The following is a 17,179-nucleotide window of genomic DNA, read 5'->3' as shown; positions in this document are numbered from 1 at the left end:
TGAAGTATGTCTACTGTAGAATTTCCCTCGTGATCCACTGGTCTGTTGGTCTGTGTCCCAGCCAGTAAAGCACTGGTTGAACTGAGGAGACTTTGCAATCTACTCTGCTATCTTGTAGGCCAGTTCTGCCTTCGAGCCCTAGGTTTTCAGTGAGCCTGTATCTGTTCTTGCATTTCCCCACAGGCACTATACAGTCATCTTGACATCTTCAGGGAGAAAGGGAGGTTTGCTGATATTTGTTCTGGGATTGTATGGCATTTGCAAAGGAACAGAACATCTTGATAATGTGGGGAAGCCCTATAAAGAACAAAGAATTCCTTCACACTAGTCCAAGTCTACTTTGTGACTTTTAGAAACATTTTATGGCGTTTTCAATATGTCTCAATTTTATTCCTGAATATCATTTTTGCTGCTCTCATGAAGGAAGTTGGCTTTGATTTTTATTGTGTCTTTGTGGAAGTGGACTGCATGTGTGCATGAGTGTGTGTGTGGGGGGGGGGCTCGTGGTCTTTGTGTGCTCCTTTTCTATCCTGGAATCTTGCAGGGCCCTTTTGCTGTTTCAAGTGCTTCTACTCCTGTCTCTCTCTCTAGGATACTCCGGGAACATTATACTGTCATCTTGTGGCTAGAGATCATTTTAATTTCTTTTCCAATTCTTTCATATCATCCTGCAGATTGCATAAGCAAAACCCTCCAGGACAGTGTTGCAGAGTGTTGGCCGTTTTTGCCTTCCTCTTTATGGTTTTAGGACTGCCTAGGGTTTACTCTAGGTTTTAGGATTCCTTTTGTTTTTCTTCTTTTCTTTTTGGTGTGTGGTGCTGGGACTTGAACCTATCGGATGGGGCTCTCCCTGAGCAAAACCGCAGCTCTTTTTCTTTTGAGCAGGATATCTTAGTCAGGCTTTTCCTTGCTGTGATCAGAGCACCTGAGTACCCCTAGGTAGAGGAGGAATAAAGGTTGGTTTGGAGCTTTCATTCCGTGGTGGCCAGCACCTGAGGGACGCAACACTCACAGCCTAGTGACTGCGAGCAGGCAGATCCGGGGGAAGGGTCCAGGGACTTACATAGTCCTCCGGGCACTCCCCAAGGACACACCTGCAGCCACGGCCTGCCTTAGATCCTGTCTGTATAGCTTAACACGGGAGCTTTGGGGAACATTTTAAATCTAGACTATAACATGGGGTCTCCTTAAGTTACTATGAGCGTGCCTCAAACCTGTGATCCTCCTGTCTCAGCCTCCCAAGTGCTGGCATATTTTTTTCTTTTTTTCCTCTCATTTCTCTTCTGCTTCTCCTGTGTGACCTATCTCTGCTTCTTCAGTGTGATCCATCTATGTTCCTCTCAGTTGTGGAAATCATTTCTCTGCCGGGGTCCAGCCTCGGCCAGTCCCGGGTTCTTGAAGGAGATGTGGGGTAGGCAAAATTGAAGAATGAGAGACCCTGCACTCGCTTAGTAGCAGGGAGAAGGCATCTCTGCCTATGCCTTAGAATATATATTATTAATACATGAGTCTGACAAATTACAGCAAGCCACATCAAACATATTTTGTTTTTCAGTTTTTCAAAACCACATCATATGTCCTTTGTTCTTCATTTACATAACTTCCACATAGCAGGCACACCTCGATTGAAGCCGCCTGTTGTTCTGTTTTTCTTTTTTTTTAATAATTTGTTATGAGGTGACCTACAAAACTTACTACTACTCTACTCACACATGATGAACTTTAACTAAACTTATCCCATCCTCTATCTTAACTACTAAGTGCTAGACTTACTGTCTCCACTTTAAAATTAACTGCTATTTTTATCTGCTCTTTTGACCCCTGGGTATTCAATTAAATTATTCTGACCCAACCACCAAACCCACACTGAACTTATTCCATTTCTCTAGCATGAAATGCCTACACCTAATTTTCTATAATACCTATTAAGTTGTTTATTAAGAAAATTCTTTTGTGTTTTTGTGAGCAGGCTCCAAGGAGGTCCCTGCCTACCCAACCTCTGCAAGAATGGCAAAGTCATGACATCAAGCCATTTCCGATAATATTGACTCTGTGCTTTCCATTCATCATACACTCCTGTATAGGAGAGTGGAGGACTGATTGGAGGTGGAAAAGTGCCAAGACATCCTGCTGCCTCGGCATCTATGTGTTGAAGACCCCACTCCACATAGTAAAAATCGGCAAAAAGCCCCGAGAAAGAGGTATCGTCTCTGGCAAAAAATATCCCCCACTTTAGATATCCTTCATAACTATTATTCTCTTGGTATTCTTTTAACTCTCTACACGAATTGCTCTGATGATGTGAGATCAGAAATTGAGTCCGTGGAAATAAACGTCCTTGGCTTTGCTCAATAGTAAGGAAAAAACTGGCCAGAATTCAGATGCTGTGATAAGCATTCCAGCTGCAGCAATCACAAAGGGTCTCCGGCCCTCACTCCTACCCTGTTTACCCTTGAGACCCTGCCTAGAAACTTTGGGTGTGACTTCAAAGCAATTTGACTGAAGGACAGCTTAATTGCCAAAATACAATAGAGCCAAGGAGAAAGATTGTTGACCTTTACGCCCAGTAGGAGTGTCCCCGAGACAGTGAGAATGCCGCATGGCTAGAAATGAAAGTGACAAAATAAAGGACAGACGTTTTAAATATATATGTATGAAGGAAAGGAAATACCGTAAGAATAAGAAAGCACTTTTTCATGAAGAAGAGCTTATCATAAGAACGTCCCGACTGGGAAAGAAAGGAATTAGAAAGTTAGAAGCAGGTTGCAGAGGGTTTGTGATAGGGGCAGTTAAGGAAATACATCTGACAACTAAATCCAAGAACTTCATGGTGTTGTTTGTGGTGTCTTATTTGCCAAGCTGTGTTGTGAGTTTTTGTAAGCTTTCAGACTTCAGAAGGCAAAGCGGATGAGATCTGAGAGGCTCCCATCGCATCTCCCTGGACCGCCACATCTCCCCATGCTTGTCATATGGATATAGATGGAAACTTCAAAAAAGAAAGCAAAAGAAGATTCCATGAGAAGGGTATTCTCCAAGCCCTGGGCCTTGGGCGTGCCTGTATTGCCTTTGGAATTTGCCCTTGAACCTGCCCTGCTGCAATATCGGAAGAAAGATCCGGGAGTTAATCTCTTAAATGCTGGACTAAACATTTACTTTGTTTATATGTAATTCACTATTGTTTTGCTGTGATTGCCCCCCTTCCCTTTCTTTTTTCTCCTATTATTAATCTCACTGGTGAAGGGTATAAATTTTTCGGGGTTTTTGTAATAAAGTGTCATTGGCTCAAGAAGCCTTTGTCCACCTCAGATTTCTTTCCCAAGCGTCGTACCCAAAAACTTAGGGAATTCATAGAGGGAAAGGAATCGCTGCAGATAGGTTTCTGCAGAACTCCACCTGCCTTTTGCCCCATCTTTCTGAGGATTTGACCGGGAGCTGACAATAAGGACCCAACTGAGATTAGTCGGCGACAGAAAAGTATTCCGATTAGCGCTAGCCCCCCCCCCCATGAGATACCCTATACCACAGTCGACCCCCTATCTTATAAGCAACATATGGAGGGCCCTGCACAATAGGAATAATTTGCCTAAAGTTATCTTTTCCGCTGGGTGTGGTGGCGCATGCTTGTAATCCCAGGGCTTGGGAGGCTGAGACGGGAGGATCGCACAGGTTCAAAGCCAGCCTCCACTACTTAGTGAGGCTCTCAGCAACTTAGTGAGACCTTGTTTCCAAATAGAGTATAAAATAGGTTTGGGAGTGTAGTCCGGAGGTAGAAAAGCCCCTGGGTTCCACCCCCAGTGCCAAAAAAAAAAAGTCAACTTTTCCTTTCATGGCTAAAACCTTAAGTGAGTTAGGTTTTAGAAGCATTGGAGCAAAGAGCTCTTTTCTCTCTCTCTTTTTTTTCTTTTCTTTTTTTTTTTTTTTGGTACTGGGGTTCCTGGAAGCCCTTCTACCTCCGGGCTACACTCCCAGACCTATTTTATATTTTTATTTGGAAACAGGGTCTCTTAAACCAGTGTGGCTGGCTTCAAACCTGCGCGATCCTCCTGTATCCACCTCCAAGAGAGGGGATTCCAGGCCTGGGCCCCCACGCCCGGCCAAAGAGCTCTTTTCTATATAGCTTCTTGAAAGTTTCCCCATAGTCATATTCTTCTTAATGCTATTCCCAGCAGAAATCTTAGGCCATTTCCCAGTTATATTCCCATCAACTTTCTGAATCATATAAACCAGCAATCCCCATTTAAAGCAATTTCAAAATTTCCCAAAGAATGATCTATGTTATCATTATTATAATTAAAATCAATAGGGATAATGGCTCCCATTTGGGCAAAGTCTTCGAGCCCTGCAGAATTCTCTTCCAGCTGCAACCTGTCATACAGCAGGAATGGCGCCGCCTCCGCCATTTCTCTATGTGACCTTGTTTAACTTGGCTGGCATTCTCTGTCTTTCATGGATCTGAAGAAACAATCTTGATTTAATGACTGAATCAAGCAGTCTTGTCTCCCACTCATTGATGCACCTCTATCTATATATCTATCTATCATCTATCTATCTATCTATCTACCTCAGTTCTGGGGATACAGTCTACCTCTGAGCTCCACCCTAGGCCTATTTTTATTCTTTATTTTGAAACAGGGTCTCACTGACTTGCAAAGGTCCTCACTGAGTAGCCGAGGCTGTCCGTGAACCGTGATCCTCGAGTGTCAAAGCCTCCCAAATGCTGAGATTACAAGCATGCACCACCACGCCCGGCAGCCCACCTCTCCTAACAGAACTTTTATCTTTGTGCTGTCTGCTGTCTTAATTTTCTTAATGTTTTTATCGACCTCTTTAAGTACACGTTTCATGTGTTGGTTTCATATGTCAGTGTTCATTCATGTTTCTCTGATACCTGCTTTCAACATACCTCATCGTTCCTGATAGGTTGGCTCTCTGTCATGGTTTATAAGGCATTTTATCATTTCTGCTCTTGTCTCCACTTGCTCTCAATCTTGCGTTAGCAGAAGATTTTCTGAGTGACTGGGTTGGGGCCACCATTTGCCTTCCTATGCCTCCTCGATCTATGGCACGATGCAAAGAGAGTGTATGTAGTTTGTGATCAAGCATTTGTGATTTCCAGCTTTAAGCCTGTGCTGAAAATGGCCTCCACATATCCAATTTGCATCGGTCCACTCATTCTCCCAAGCACATCTTCAGCCTTCTCCACTCGACTCACCTCTCGTCACTGACATCTCCTCTCACAAGTCCCTGTCACGCTGGGCTTCTGACCCCTCCCAACTGATCCGACAAAGCAATGCCACCTGAATCCCAGTAAAGCGTCCTCCATCAACTCTCCGAGCCATCTGCATCTCTGTCCCCCGTGTCTCCCTCCCTCTTGGGGGAGAAGAGATGTCCCTGCCCCTGTGTACTAGGTGGTTCCATTGCTCTCTGTTCTCTCTCTCTCTGTGTCTCTCTTCTCTCTCTCTCTCTCTCTCTCTCTCTCTCTCTTTCTCTCTCTCTCTCTGTCTCTCTCTCTCTCTGTCTCTCTCACCATCCATCTCTGCGACTTCCATTTCCACATCCTCAAATCTCCTTTGTCCTGACTCACCCCCACCCTGACCCTATGCCCACCCAATATCCTTCCCACCTTCCTCCTCTCCTGAGCATCCAGTTTCCACAAAGAATCATCTATTCTCCTAGGATTCCTTTCCTCACCTCTCCTGTGCTCTGCTCCCTGCTGTAAACAGGTTTGGCCCCCACATCTCTTCCAAGTGGGCGCCCCCTGCCGTCACCAGAGAACAATTCCACTGTAGTAGACATCCTCAGACCTTCATCTCACATGATCCTTTCTCTGCAGCAGTCAACACGGGTGGCCATCCCTTTCGGTCCTCTCCCCTCCCATCCTCCTGTTTCTCTTCAAAGTAGCCACTTCTCAGAAACTTGGCAACTTCTGTGTGATGCCCCACAGCAAGGAGTTTCCTGGGACTTGGTTTCACTCAGAACTCTTCTAGATTTACATTCTCTCTCTCTCTCTCTCTCTCTCTCTCTCTCTCTCTCTCTCTCTCCATACCTCCCTCCCTCCCTCCATGTTCATATACGTCTCTGGCTATAATTACCATTTCCATCAGAGTTTCTCAATGAGCAGTTAGTGGGATGACTTCTATCAGGATCACTGGGAAGAACAGTGTTAAACTCAGATTCCTGGGTCCTGTGCAGGGCCTACCCAATTAATTAAGCCTATGGGAGAGGATGTAGTGATTGTTTCTGAAATGACTTCTCCAGGTTGTTTTCACACCCAGGTGGAGCTCCAGCCCAGTCGCTCACCAGTGGTCCTGGCCTGGTAGCCTGCCTTGAAAAGCGGCAGCTCTCCCTCTCCCTCTGGGGGCTTGCTAAGCTGTTGCTCCTTTTGACAGTGCGGTCCCTGCATGTCAGAAACCAAAACAAATGCGCCAAGTGAGACAGGAGTGAAAAACCAGGGACAGCGAGGTTTGCTTTGGTTTGCTTGTTTTTTCCTTTCCTTGGCCAGCTTCATGGTGTGTGAATTTCCTTTTGATATGCGAACACTGATTAAACCAATAAAGATTTTTTTTGGTGGTATTGGGGTTCCTGGAAACCCTTCTACCTCCGGGCTACACTCCCAGACCTATTTTTTATATTTTTATTTGAAAACTGGGTCTCTTAAGCCAGAGAGGCTGACTTTGAACCAGCCCGATCCTCCTGTCTCTGCCTCCCAAGTGCGGGGATTAAAAGCCTGCGCCACCACGCACAGCAAACCAATAAGTATTTTGATGGCTCTTGAAAAATCTGCAATTTTGACAGGAAAAACCCTGAAATGGTGAAATTCTATTTTTAAAATTGAGCAATTAAATAGATTTCATTTATTTTTGCAAATAACTACGGGTTAAGAAAATGAATCTGCATTTGGAAACAAAGTGGATGTTGAGATGCGTGGCAGCATTTCTGATTCTTGCGAGTTTCATGAAGGTCTATCTGAAGAGTAACTAGCCGAGTTTTCCTAGCTACTTCATCGCTCAAACTGCCTTGGTGGTGTTGGGTGGGGGCGGAGAACAGCCCCAGTGTGTTCTCAGGGACTACCTGAGCTCAGGGCTGGCCAAATCACCCTTTAGCAACTGGCTCAAGCCAGGTTTCTTCTGTGATCTATCACCAATCCCTGGATTGGAGGCCCACACTTAATTTGACCAAAATGGAGAAGAGGGAACAGGGAGGTTAGGGCACAGTGTGAGGTGAGATTTCAGCCCACCTCCATTTTTCAGAAAGTCTGGGGACTTGAAATGATGGCACCTGAATGCAGGCTCGTGTTCATTCTGCTGGGGGAGCAGAGAGGCCAGGCAGTAGGCCATGACCTGTCCTTCTTCCCTGCACACAAGGGACCTGGCGACACCCTTTGTTCAGGCGGTGCTGTGCAGGGCCGAATCGATTCATCCCCCATGGCGGTGGGCTCGTGCATGACCAACAGGAACGGGATGGCTGGTCTTGCTCTACAGACACCCCCAGCCCCACCACCCGGTGCTCTGTGGGGCTGTCGGCCGCGGCATCTCCTGAGGGCCGGCCGACTGTGGTTACCAACCACAGGCTGGCATTGAGGAACCTCCTGTGTATGGGTGGCTCGAAAGGCCCCCAAGATGGCAGTATTTGCACCCCGGGAACACGCATGCCCTCCGGAGAGGAAGGTAACCTCCTTCCAGAGAGTCTGCTCCCAGCCCATCACCACCCTGGGATTGCCCACAGCTGGGTCTCCTCTAGTCATGAACGGAGGAGGGGCTGCATCTAAGGGCGGCTCTCTCTGTGCTGCTTGGAAAAAAAAAAAAAACGCATGCCTGCCACTGGGTGACTGTGAGGCAGCAAATGTGTGTGGTTTCCCTGGTGATAAGAGGCCTTCCTGGGAGCTCATTAAGCCCCAGCTGGCCAGCAGGCCCCACGCTTTCAGCAGGCTGTGGCTGAGTGGATCCCAGTGTGAGAGGCGCACCTTCTCCTCACAGGCACTGCTGTGTGCAGAAGCCCCTATGGATACACCTCAGTTCCTGCAGACCCAGGGGCCTTCCGTCCTGCCGCCTACCACCTCTGTTTCGACTCTACCTTCCTCTGGCCCCCAGGTGCTTTGACCTTGCGCTTTTTCTCCTCTGAGGGTCATTTTACACTGACCTAAGGTCCTTGACCCCACCTGCACAAATGCACCGGCCTCCTGTGGATGCCGCTGCCCCTGTCTCAAGGGAGAACAAAGCCCTTGTCCTTTGACCCTCTCTCCTCCCAACCCATGTTGTGCAAACTCCTTTCCCGCATGTGCCTGCTCCATGGAGAATGTGCAGCAGTGGCCCCAATATTTCATTCACTCGTTCATTCATTCACTCATTCATTCGCTCATCCATCAGATGCGGTGTGTGTAGCCGACGGGTGGAGATCAGCACTGTCTCTGAGGGCGCACTGGTACTTCCTGGTTTGCACGGAATGCTAACGTCAAGGAGTATTTTGATGACATTCTGGTTTCTATGACAACCGGGGCAAGCCATTCTTTGCTGGCAGCAGACACATTCACAAGGATACTTACAGACTGGAGAGTTGGAGCAACTCTATAGAGACGTCAGGACTAGTAGGTGTCAGCTATCGGCGTGGATGAGCGTGAGTGTGTGTCTGGGAATGTGTGTGTGTGTGTGTGTGTGTGTGTGTGTGCGCGGGCAGTGTGTGCGCTCTTTCATCGGACATGAAGGACTCTTATCCTTGGTGTTTGTCAGGGAGGTGGGTGGCTCCTGATGAAAGGTGGCCTGGGGAGACTAGTAAGCGACACCACCCATCCGCGCCCCATTGTCCTAAGGTGACACCTGTTGTGTGAGGGTTTGTCATATGAGTTGTTCCAAGTGGAGATCCCCAAGTTTTTTCGAATGTACGCGTCTGTGTAACATGGGTTATCGAAGGTGCCCCTAACGATGTAACTTTGTAGAGAGCCGTGACTTGCGCGCCACGTGGGACAAACTTGGGGGGCAGTGAAACAAGATATAAGTGAGGCGTGGGGAGCGTCAGAAGGAAGCTCCGGGGACACTGTGTAGCTTCAGGGCTGATACTGCGCTCATTCTGGGTACTTGACTCCTGTACTCGGAACACCTTCTCTGTAAGTCTGATGGCCTATTTCACAGCGTGGGCTGCAGTTAGGGAAATTAAGCCACAATCAGTATGACAGAAGCACCTTCACAGAGAGTCTGTGTTTCATCGATGTGTGTGTGTGTGTGTGTGTGTGTGTGTGTGTGTGTGTGTGTGTGTAAGTATGTGTTGGGGTATTCGTCTGATCTAAAGTCTTGGCTTTGCAGCGTGTGCTGCTGGGGTCTTTCTGAGGATGTGTGCTTTAGGAAGGAGCCGGTTCTTGGTAAAGGAATTGGAAGTCTCTCTCCCTGTTTACTCCTAGGCACTGCACGTTGACTGACACCTGGATTCTGCCAGCCTTGCTTGTGTCTCAATCCAACCCTCAGTGCGCCGTTCCCCCCCCTCCATATATGTCTGCCCCCAGCATATCCAGCCTTCCTCTACCTTCCTGTCACTTGAGCCATCCATCCGTACCTGTGATACGTGGGTTTACTGCCTGACTGTTGGGCACTCCAGAGGGAGAGAAGGCAGTTGTTTTCCCATTGGTGTGAAATGTGAACAGAGATCCACATGGAATAGAAGGTGGCAAGTCGAGCATTAAATAATGCGCCGAACCCACCGCCCTTCTTGTCTCTCTGAAGGAGCCATTGCTGCAGTAATCAGAAGACTGTAGTAGATGCTTTGTGGTGAAATTCCCCTATTAAAGTTCATCACACTTGAAGAAAAGCTGTAGCCAAATAGGAAGATTTTATCATAGTGAATTGGGCTGGAAATCACGGAAAGCCTTGTAAATACCTGGTAGCTATCTCCTTGTGTCTGAAAGGGAATACAGTTGTGGAGCCCATGGTCCCAGTGGTTTAGAGAGAGCATTGCATGGTAATTGGATGACAGATGCTTTTGTGCGTTGTTTATTTTGTCATTCTAAACAACACGCTGGTTTTTCGCACATATGTTTTGAAAACGAGGAACTAGGTGGAACAGAAAGCAACAGGTATGCAGGAAGCAGGGACAGTGACGGGGATGTGTAGAGGCAGGGAGCGTGCTGCAGTTTACACATCCAAACCAGGCGTCTCGTGCCCCTGGCATCAGTGCAATGTACTTGTGTGCCTGCCTGTGAGTCGTGTCTGCGCATGTGTGCATGTCTGTGTGTCTCTGTGCGGTGCGTGGTGATCAACTGCCCCTGTGTTTGCGGTGTGGCGAAGCTTGAGAGTGCTGGATCACAGCTGTTTTGTGGGCTGTGCCGGCAGGTCCTGGCTGAGGCAATCAGTCACCTGTTTTTCCTTGTCCCTCTTGTTGTGTGTCCTCAGGTGACACCGGCTGCCGACAGCTCAGTGCTGTGCGTTGGCTGGATCAGACTGCAGCACTCCTGTGTAATCATACATCCTCATCCAGAAAGGGTTTTCTGCAGGTCGGTCACCACAAAAGCCCTTCTATTTCTTCAGTAGACATTCCAACTTATTAGCAGCATTATTATTCCAACTTCTAGCAGCATGTGCAGGGCAAAGGTGTGCATGCACGCGTTGATTTTGGAAATGAATTTTTGCGTTATGAAACACAGTTCATGACATGAAATATGTAAATGGGGTGCGGTGTCCTCCTGTGCCGTGAATAGAGAAAACTAGAACATACCTACCCAGTATGGGGGGGCAGGAAGGCCACAAGAGAAGGCTCAGGGGGAATGATTCCTTCGACTGCCCCCACACCTTCCTCTACCTTTGGAAATCGCAGTGGATGGAGTCTTGAAACGTGGGAATGTTTGGCCCCAAGACATTTACAGAAATGACGCATGAAAATGGCATTCCAGGGAAGATGCGTCCCAGTGTGCTAAGATGTTAGGAGCCGTGTTTCATGTCCCTTCTGCCCACGTAAGCGTGCACCTGGATGCACAAGCAAGGGCCCCTGGGGAATGCACACATCCTTGCATTAACAGGGGGAAGGGGTCACGTGCTATCACACCCTTCAACATCTTCCTGGCATTGTGTATTCTCTGCAAGCCCACGGCCGTTATTTGAGAGTCGGACAAACCCAGTTTTTTTTTTCTTGTTTTTCTTTTTTCCGCTTTTTTTTTTTTTAACGTACACAGACTGCTAATACAGAATTCTGAGTGCAGATAGCAGGTTCAATCTCGAAAGGAGCTGTCCCCAGGGCCTTGAAATAAAAGATGCTCGCATACAAATGCTAAATAGCCAAAGAGGGGGAAATTTTGTCATGCCTAAGAAAACAAACAGGAATGTATGCCCGGCCTGCGGTCATGGCTTTGCTTCTGCACCCAGAGCCATGTATTCTAGACTCGGGGAAAGGACTTGGGCTCACCAGCTGTCACTGACTCGCCTTAATTTTGTACTGGCTTTGGACTTTTTCAGATTCACATCACCAGAGGGGAGCAGGTCACGCTCCTGTTGTCCCCAGAAGAACGGTGCACTTCAGAGGCACAGAGTAGAATGAAGGCTCTCCGGGCAAGCGGATGCAAGTCCAGAGACTGAGCCTTCGGCGAGGACATCCTGAAGCCTGGTAAGACTTTCACATTCACCCACATCCGTTTGCCACGGACGTGGGCTGGCATTTAGGGGTAGAGTTTTCCTCTTTGTTCCTCACTGGGTGGACACCTGTTTCCATGGTCAGACTCACAGAGGTGGTGTGAGAGACAGAAGCTTTCAGCCAGGATGTGGAGGTGCGTGGGTGCGGGTGTCAGCCAGTGGCTGGCGCCTGCACCCATTCTTCCCAACTGTGACCGCCAGGGAAGCCCCCGCAGGGCTTTCAGGAGCATCGGTGGGATTCCATCCCAACTCGTGAAGAATGGGACATTGCCCTGACGCCCACTCTCTGTGTGGGGGAGATCACCTCAGGTCTCCGGAGGAGGGTGGGCAGGGCAGAGCTGGCCCCCGAGCAAGGAGGCAACTTCCCCTTGGACATGACTGGCCTCCGGTCATGGTCATCTTCCTCCCTGTGGTGGCCATGGATTTTGTCTTTCCTTGTCCAGTCCCTCATCACCCTCACAGGGCAGGGTTTCTCCCCTCCCACAAAAGGCCTCTTCTTTTCTGACACATGTCTGCTTTGCCTTTTGCAGTCGCAGGGCATCACTGCACCACTCAAGACAGGAGTCCAGGAGTCACCCACCAGGAGATTCAGGTGTGAGGGAGCTCATGGCAGCCCTTGCAGGCCCCCGACGCAAAGGAGCCAGAAAAGTTGTGTGGAAAACTTGCAGTACCTGTGGGTACAGCAGCATGAAGGCCAGGCCTCCCTTAAATGCCTCCAGACTCCACAGGGCTCCAGCCGCCAAGCCTGCCGCCACCGAGTTTGTCCTCTGCCAGTGGGAGGGCCGCTGGTGGCCGGCAAAGGTTTTGTCCAGATCCGGGACTTCAGCAATGTCCAAGAGGAAGATGGCACTTTCTCTACAAGTCCAGATCCTCGCCGTCGATAAGAAAGTGAAAGTGAAAAGCACAGACACCAAGGCCCTGACTGAGCCCGAGATTGAAGCCTTGGCCTCCTGCTCGGGGGCGGCAGGGGCGGCAGGGGCGGCCGCGGAGGTCGAGGCTCCAGCAGCACAGCAGGCGGGCTACAGGAGGGCCCTGGGACTGGCCCTGGAGGTGCTGAGGGAGAAAACACTCCTGGGTCCAGGAACAGCACCCGGGGAGCCCGGAACCTCTGCAGTGCCTCCCAAGGCACCAGCGGCCAACCCGGCCAACCCACGCCCTCGCAAAAAGTACCGGAGGAGGCGCAAAGGCTATCCTTGGAAGAGTCCCGAGAAGAGGCGGCGCCCCAGGTGCCAGAAGGTGCTTCCGGAGGGCAAAGATGACCTGCTCAAGGCCCAAGTGCTCGCGGCCACTGTCCCTTCTCCCTCTGACGCAGGGCCAGCAAAGGTGGCCCAGGGTGCCAGCCAGCTCCCACCTTTCCTTTTACCCCTGGGAGGCAAAGGTGGTGGCGAGAACGAGGGCAAGACAGAGGCGGTGGGCGCCTCCACGCTTGTCTCGCCGAGGCCCACAGCCAGAGGGGAGGGCGCGGGTGCCGAAGGTGACCAGCAGGCCCCATCTGCGCCACCGGCCTCTGTCCCCAGGGCTCTGGAGTCTCTGCAGGGAGGGGCACATGACACCTGCCCCGAGACTGGGGCTGCTTTTCATGAGGGCTCTAACTTCCCAGGCGATGTGGGGGACCCTGGCGAGGGCACCTCGAGGCCGGGTGGGCACAGTGTGGCGGGGTCCTCCTCGGGCCCCAACCCCAGCTGGCGTCGTTCCCTGAGGATTGCATATAGGAAAAGGAAGCTCCAGGGTCCAGATGTGAAGAAAGTGCCAGACCTGCCACCTCCAGGGCGCTCCAAGGCCACCAAAGCCCCGGCTGCCTCCAAAAGGGCCGGCAGTATGCGGCGAAAGGGACAGGCCACCACGAAGGTGGCTGTCGCACGGAAGCCCGGCGTCATCCGAGCAGGAATGATGGTCTGGTTCAAATTCCAGGACCATCCCTACTGGCCGGCCTTGGTGAAGAGTGTGAGTAAAACGGAGCAGAGGGCCAGGGTGCTGCTGATGGAGCCGAGCATGCGCCAGGAGTGCTGCGGCATCCGTGTCCCCCTGCACAGGCTGAAGCCCTTGGATTGCGAAGAGAAAGAGAAGCTGCTGCGGAGAGCCAGCAAAAATTACCAGCAGAGCGTCAACTGGTGCTTCGCGCTCATCGCCCACTACCGGGAGGGGATCCGCCGGGGGACCTACGTGGGCTCTTTCCTCGACTATTATGCCGCCGATGCCAGCTACCCGATCCGCAAAGTCCTCCTAGAGAGCGACCTGGAGGTCCCGTTCCCAAAGGTGAATTACGCCGACCTAGAAGACTCTGAGGAGGAGGCTGCCGCAGGGCCCGGGAAGAGGCCCCGCAGAAAACTGCTCCCTGACCGCATGAAGGCCGCTCACGACCGAGACAACCAGAAGCTGGTGGACTTCATCGTGAAGAGGAAGGGGGCCGACTGCCACCTCCTGGACATCGTGCAGGGCAGGAAATCCTCCACATGGCTCACTTCCTTTCTGAATACCAGCAAGTACATGCTATGCATCGAAACTTACCTGGAGGATGACGATCAGTTGGACGACGTGGTCAAACATTTACAGGAAGTCTATAAACAAGCGGACCACGCCCTGCTCGCCCGCATAAGGGAGGACAAAGTCAGATTTCTCATGGAGGTGATGCTGCCCGAAGCCATGATCTGCTCCATCGCTGCCCTAGAGGGGCTCGATTACAAGAGAGCAGAAGAGAAGTATCTGCGGGGGCCACCCGTTCGATACCGTGAGAAAGATCTATTTGACAGGAATATCCTGAAGGAGAGGAGGAAGAGGCACCAAATCTCCAGTAGGTTTGGGAGGCCGGGGGCCTTCTCCTTGTCATAGTGGCACAGGACACCCAGCTCTAAGGAAGGAAATCCCATCATTTCCCGTTTTTCCCTAAAAAAAAGATCTAATTCCTTTGAAGTCATGCTATGAGTTCATGTGACTAGGATTACCATATTTTGCAAATAAAATAATTGCGCCCAGTTAAATCTGAATTTCTCATGGATGATTGTTATTTTATTATAATAGGTCTCATCTATATTGAATTTTACTTGAATGTTTTATATTTCATCTGGTAATCCGTCCATGACCACTACCCCTCCTCACCCAGATCAGATTTTTTGACCCAGAGCATCAGTGGCTCTTGCCTCTCTCCTTATAGTGTATTCACCTAGCTCAATCTCAACTTTGAAGATACAATGAATTATTCAAAAAGTACATGAGAATTTAAAATGAGACCCACATTTTGTTTCACCCTCTGTTTTATCTATCTAGAGTGTCTACAAATTGCTATTCAATCATTCTTTCATTTACTTTTTTTTTTTTTTGGTGCTGCGGAATTGAACCTAGGGACATTCTACCTTCAAGCTATAACCCTTGCCCTTTTTTATTTTGAAACAAGGTCTCACTAAATTGCTGAGGCTGGCCTCAAACCTGTGATCTTATTTCAGCTTCTCAAGTTCTGAAATTACCAGTATACACCATCATGTCTGGCTTATTATTTCATTTTAAAACCATATAAATCATCGAGACTTCCCTTCTACCTGTTTTTGTGCCATCTAGAGAAGGAAGTAATACTTTCTCTTTTTTTTTTTTTGTGGTACTGGGGTTCCTGGAAGCCCTTCTACCTCTGGGCTACACTCCCAGACCTATCTTTACATTTTTATTTGGAAACAGGGTCTCCGAAGCCAGCGTGTGTTGCTGGCTTCGAACCTGCGCCATCCTCCTGTCTCTGCCTCCCAAGCGTGGGGATTACAAGCGTGCACCACCACGCCCGGCTGGAAGTAATACTTTCAATTGGTGGCCCACTTCTTCCACTAGAAGACTAAAGCTAAGGCCATTGTGTTTCATTGTGTTTCACACTGGCCTCAAACCTCTAGGCTGCTCATCATCCAGAAGCTCATCTGCATATCCTGCTGCTTATGTGGCTTTAACTGCGACTGCCTGTATGTATGCATGTTTTGGCAACATAGACCCCTATCTTCACATTCTGCTGTGCCTTTTACCTGCTTCTCTGCCCCAATAGCACATTTTCCCCTGCAGCTTCCTCAGGCAGAAATTGATTCTTCTCCTGTACCTCTTATCGCATTCACACAGAATTGGTGCCTTTCCTGTACCCAAGACCCACCTTCTTTGATCACCTGTCTTGGTACCAGAGGGTACATGATTCTTCCCCACTGCAGTCTTCTGATCACCTCCTTGTCACCTCCCAGACCTTGTCTTCTCCACCAGCACATCTGCCTTGGCCCCCTTGGACTCTGGAATCCTCACAATGCCTTATCCAATGCCCTTCTCTCTCTATCCCTTGCCTTTCTCAATTCCTGTGTGTCCTCAGTAACCTACTACCATGGTCACCATCTTGCCTCGAACTACCAACAACTTATACTAAGAATCCAACTCTGACTTCACCTTCTTTCTCTCCTACACACTCACTTGATTCTTCAATAATTGCTCAGCCCAACTTATAGAGTCCTCTACCTTCTAATTGTCTCTACTTCTGGCATCATTATAACCACTCTTTGCTCTGCTCCACTCACATAACATTCACCTGGATAGACCCTGACATGAGTATACCAAGTGGTTTCCCTATAAACATATTACTGCTCTTCTCAAATTGTTCCTTTGAATTGCCTGGCCATCTTACTCCATTTTCCGGGCCTGTTCATTATTCCATGATCTCCTTTCTTCAAATTTACCATCCCCTGTCTCTTGTCAGCAGATCATTCCTGTATATGCTAATATTTCCGATCTCCAAAAAACAGGAGACACTCCTGACCCCACACCTCTCTCAGATTCACACCTAACATTTCTCTCCCCTTGAAGAGAACAGGTCCTTTGAAGGCCTTTGCCTCTCCCTGTCTCTACCTTCTCCTCTCCTGATCTTTCTTTCAGCCACTGTATTAAAGCTTCCACCCATACCTCCTCCCACTACATTGGCTCTTGCTAAAAAATCACCAATGACTTTTCTTTCTTTTCTTTCTTTTTTTTTTTGGTGGTAATGGGGTTCCTGGAAGCCCTTCTACCTTCGGGCCACACTCCCAGACCTTTTTTATTTTTTTATTTTTGGAAACAGGATCTCTTAAGCCAGCGCGGCTGGCTTCGAACCTGCGCGGTCCTCCTGTCTCCGCCTCCCAAGCACCGGGATTACAAGCGTGCGCCACCACGCCCAGCACCAATGACTTTTCTTAAGTCCAACATCATTTATCAGTTCTCAGCTCCTGAAACCTTCAGCAACAGTCGATATATTTGATTGTTCCTGTTTTAATCAAACTGTCTTCACCCACCTTCAGGGACATTCTCCTGTTTTTCCTTCTGCTTCATCTACTCCATCTTATGCTCTGAAACCTCAAATCTAGGATTTGTCTTCAACTGCCTTCTGTTCCCAGCTATGCTCACAGCTGAGGGCAGTGGGTCTCCAAGTGGGGAACCTGGAGCATCAGCAATCCCTGAGAGCTTGGTGGGAAAGCAAATCCTCGGGACCCACTCCAGACTTGATAAATCAGAACCCCTGGGTGGGGTTCAAAAGCCTGAGTTTTAACAAGCCCTTCCAGTGGTTTTGATGCACCATAACATTTAAGAACCAC

At 49.1% G+C, this 17,179-nt stretch overlaps 1 pseudogene across 1 annotated transcript in view; it reads left to right on the top strand.

The window, feature by feature from the left end:
* LOC308278907 (tudor domain-containing protein 5-like) overlaps positions 1-7,580 on the top strand; it is an 81,856-nt pseudogene extending 74,276 nt beyond the window's left edge. Inside the window, exons 18-21 of the transcript in view lie at positions 1,320-1,411; positions 5,724-5,845; positions 6,276-6,403; positions 7,251-7,580. The product of the transcript in view is annotated as a tudor domain-containing protein 5-like (transcript). The remainder of the gene's footprint in view (positions 1-1,319; positions 1,412-5,723; positions 5,846-6,275; positions 6,404-7,250) is intronic.
* The last annotated feature ends 9,599 nt before the right edge of the window (positions 7,581-17,179 follow it).

The sequence above is a fragment of the Muscardinus avellanarius genome, assembly GCF_963383645.1.
Source record: "Muscardinus avellanarius genome assembly, chromosome: X".
NCBI classification, from domain to species: Eukaryota; Metazoa; Chordata; class Mammalia; order Rodentia; family Gliridae; genus Muscardinus; species Muscardinus avellanarius.
This window is presented reverse-complemented; position numbering and strand designations above follow the sequence as displayed.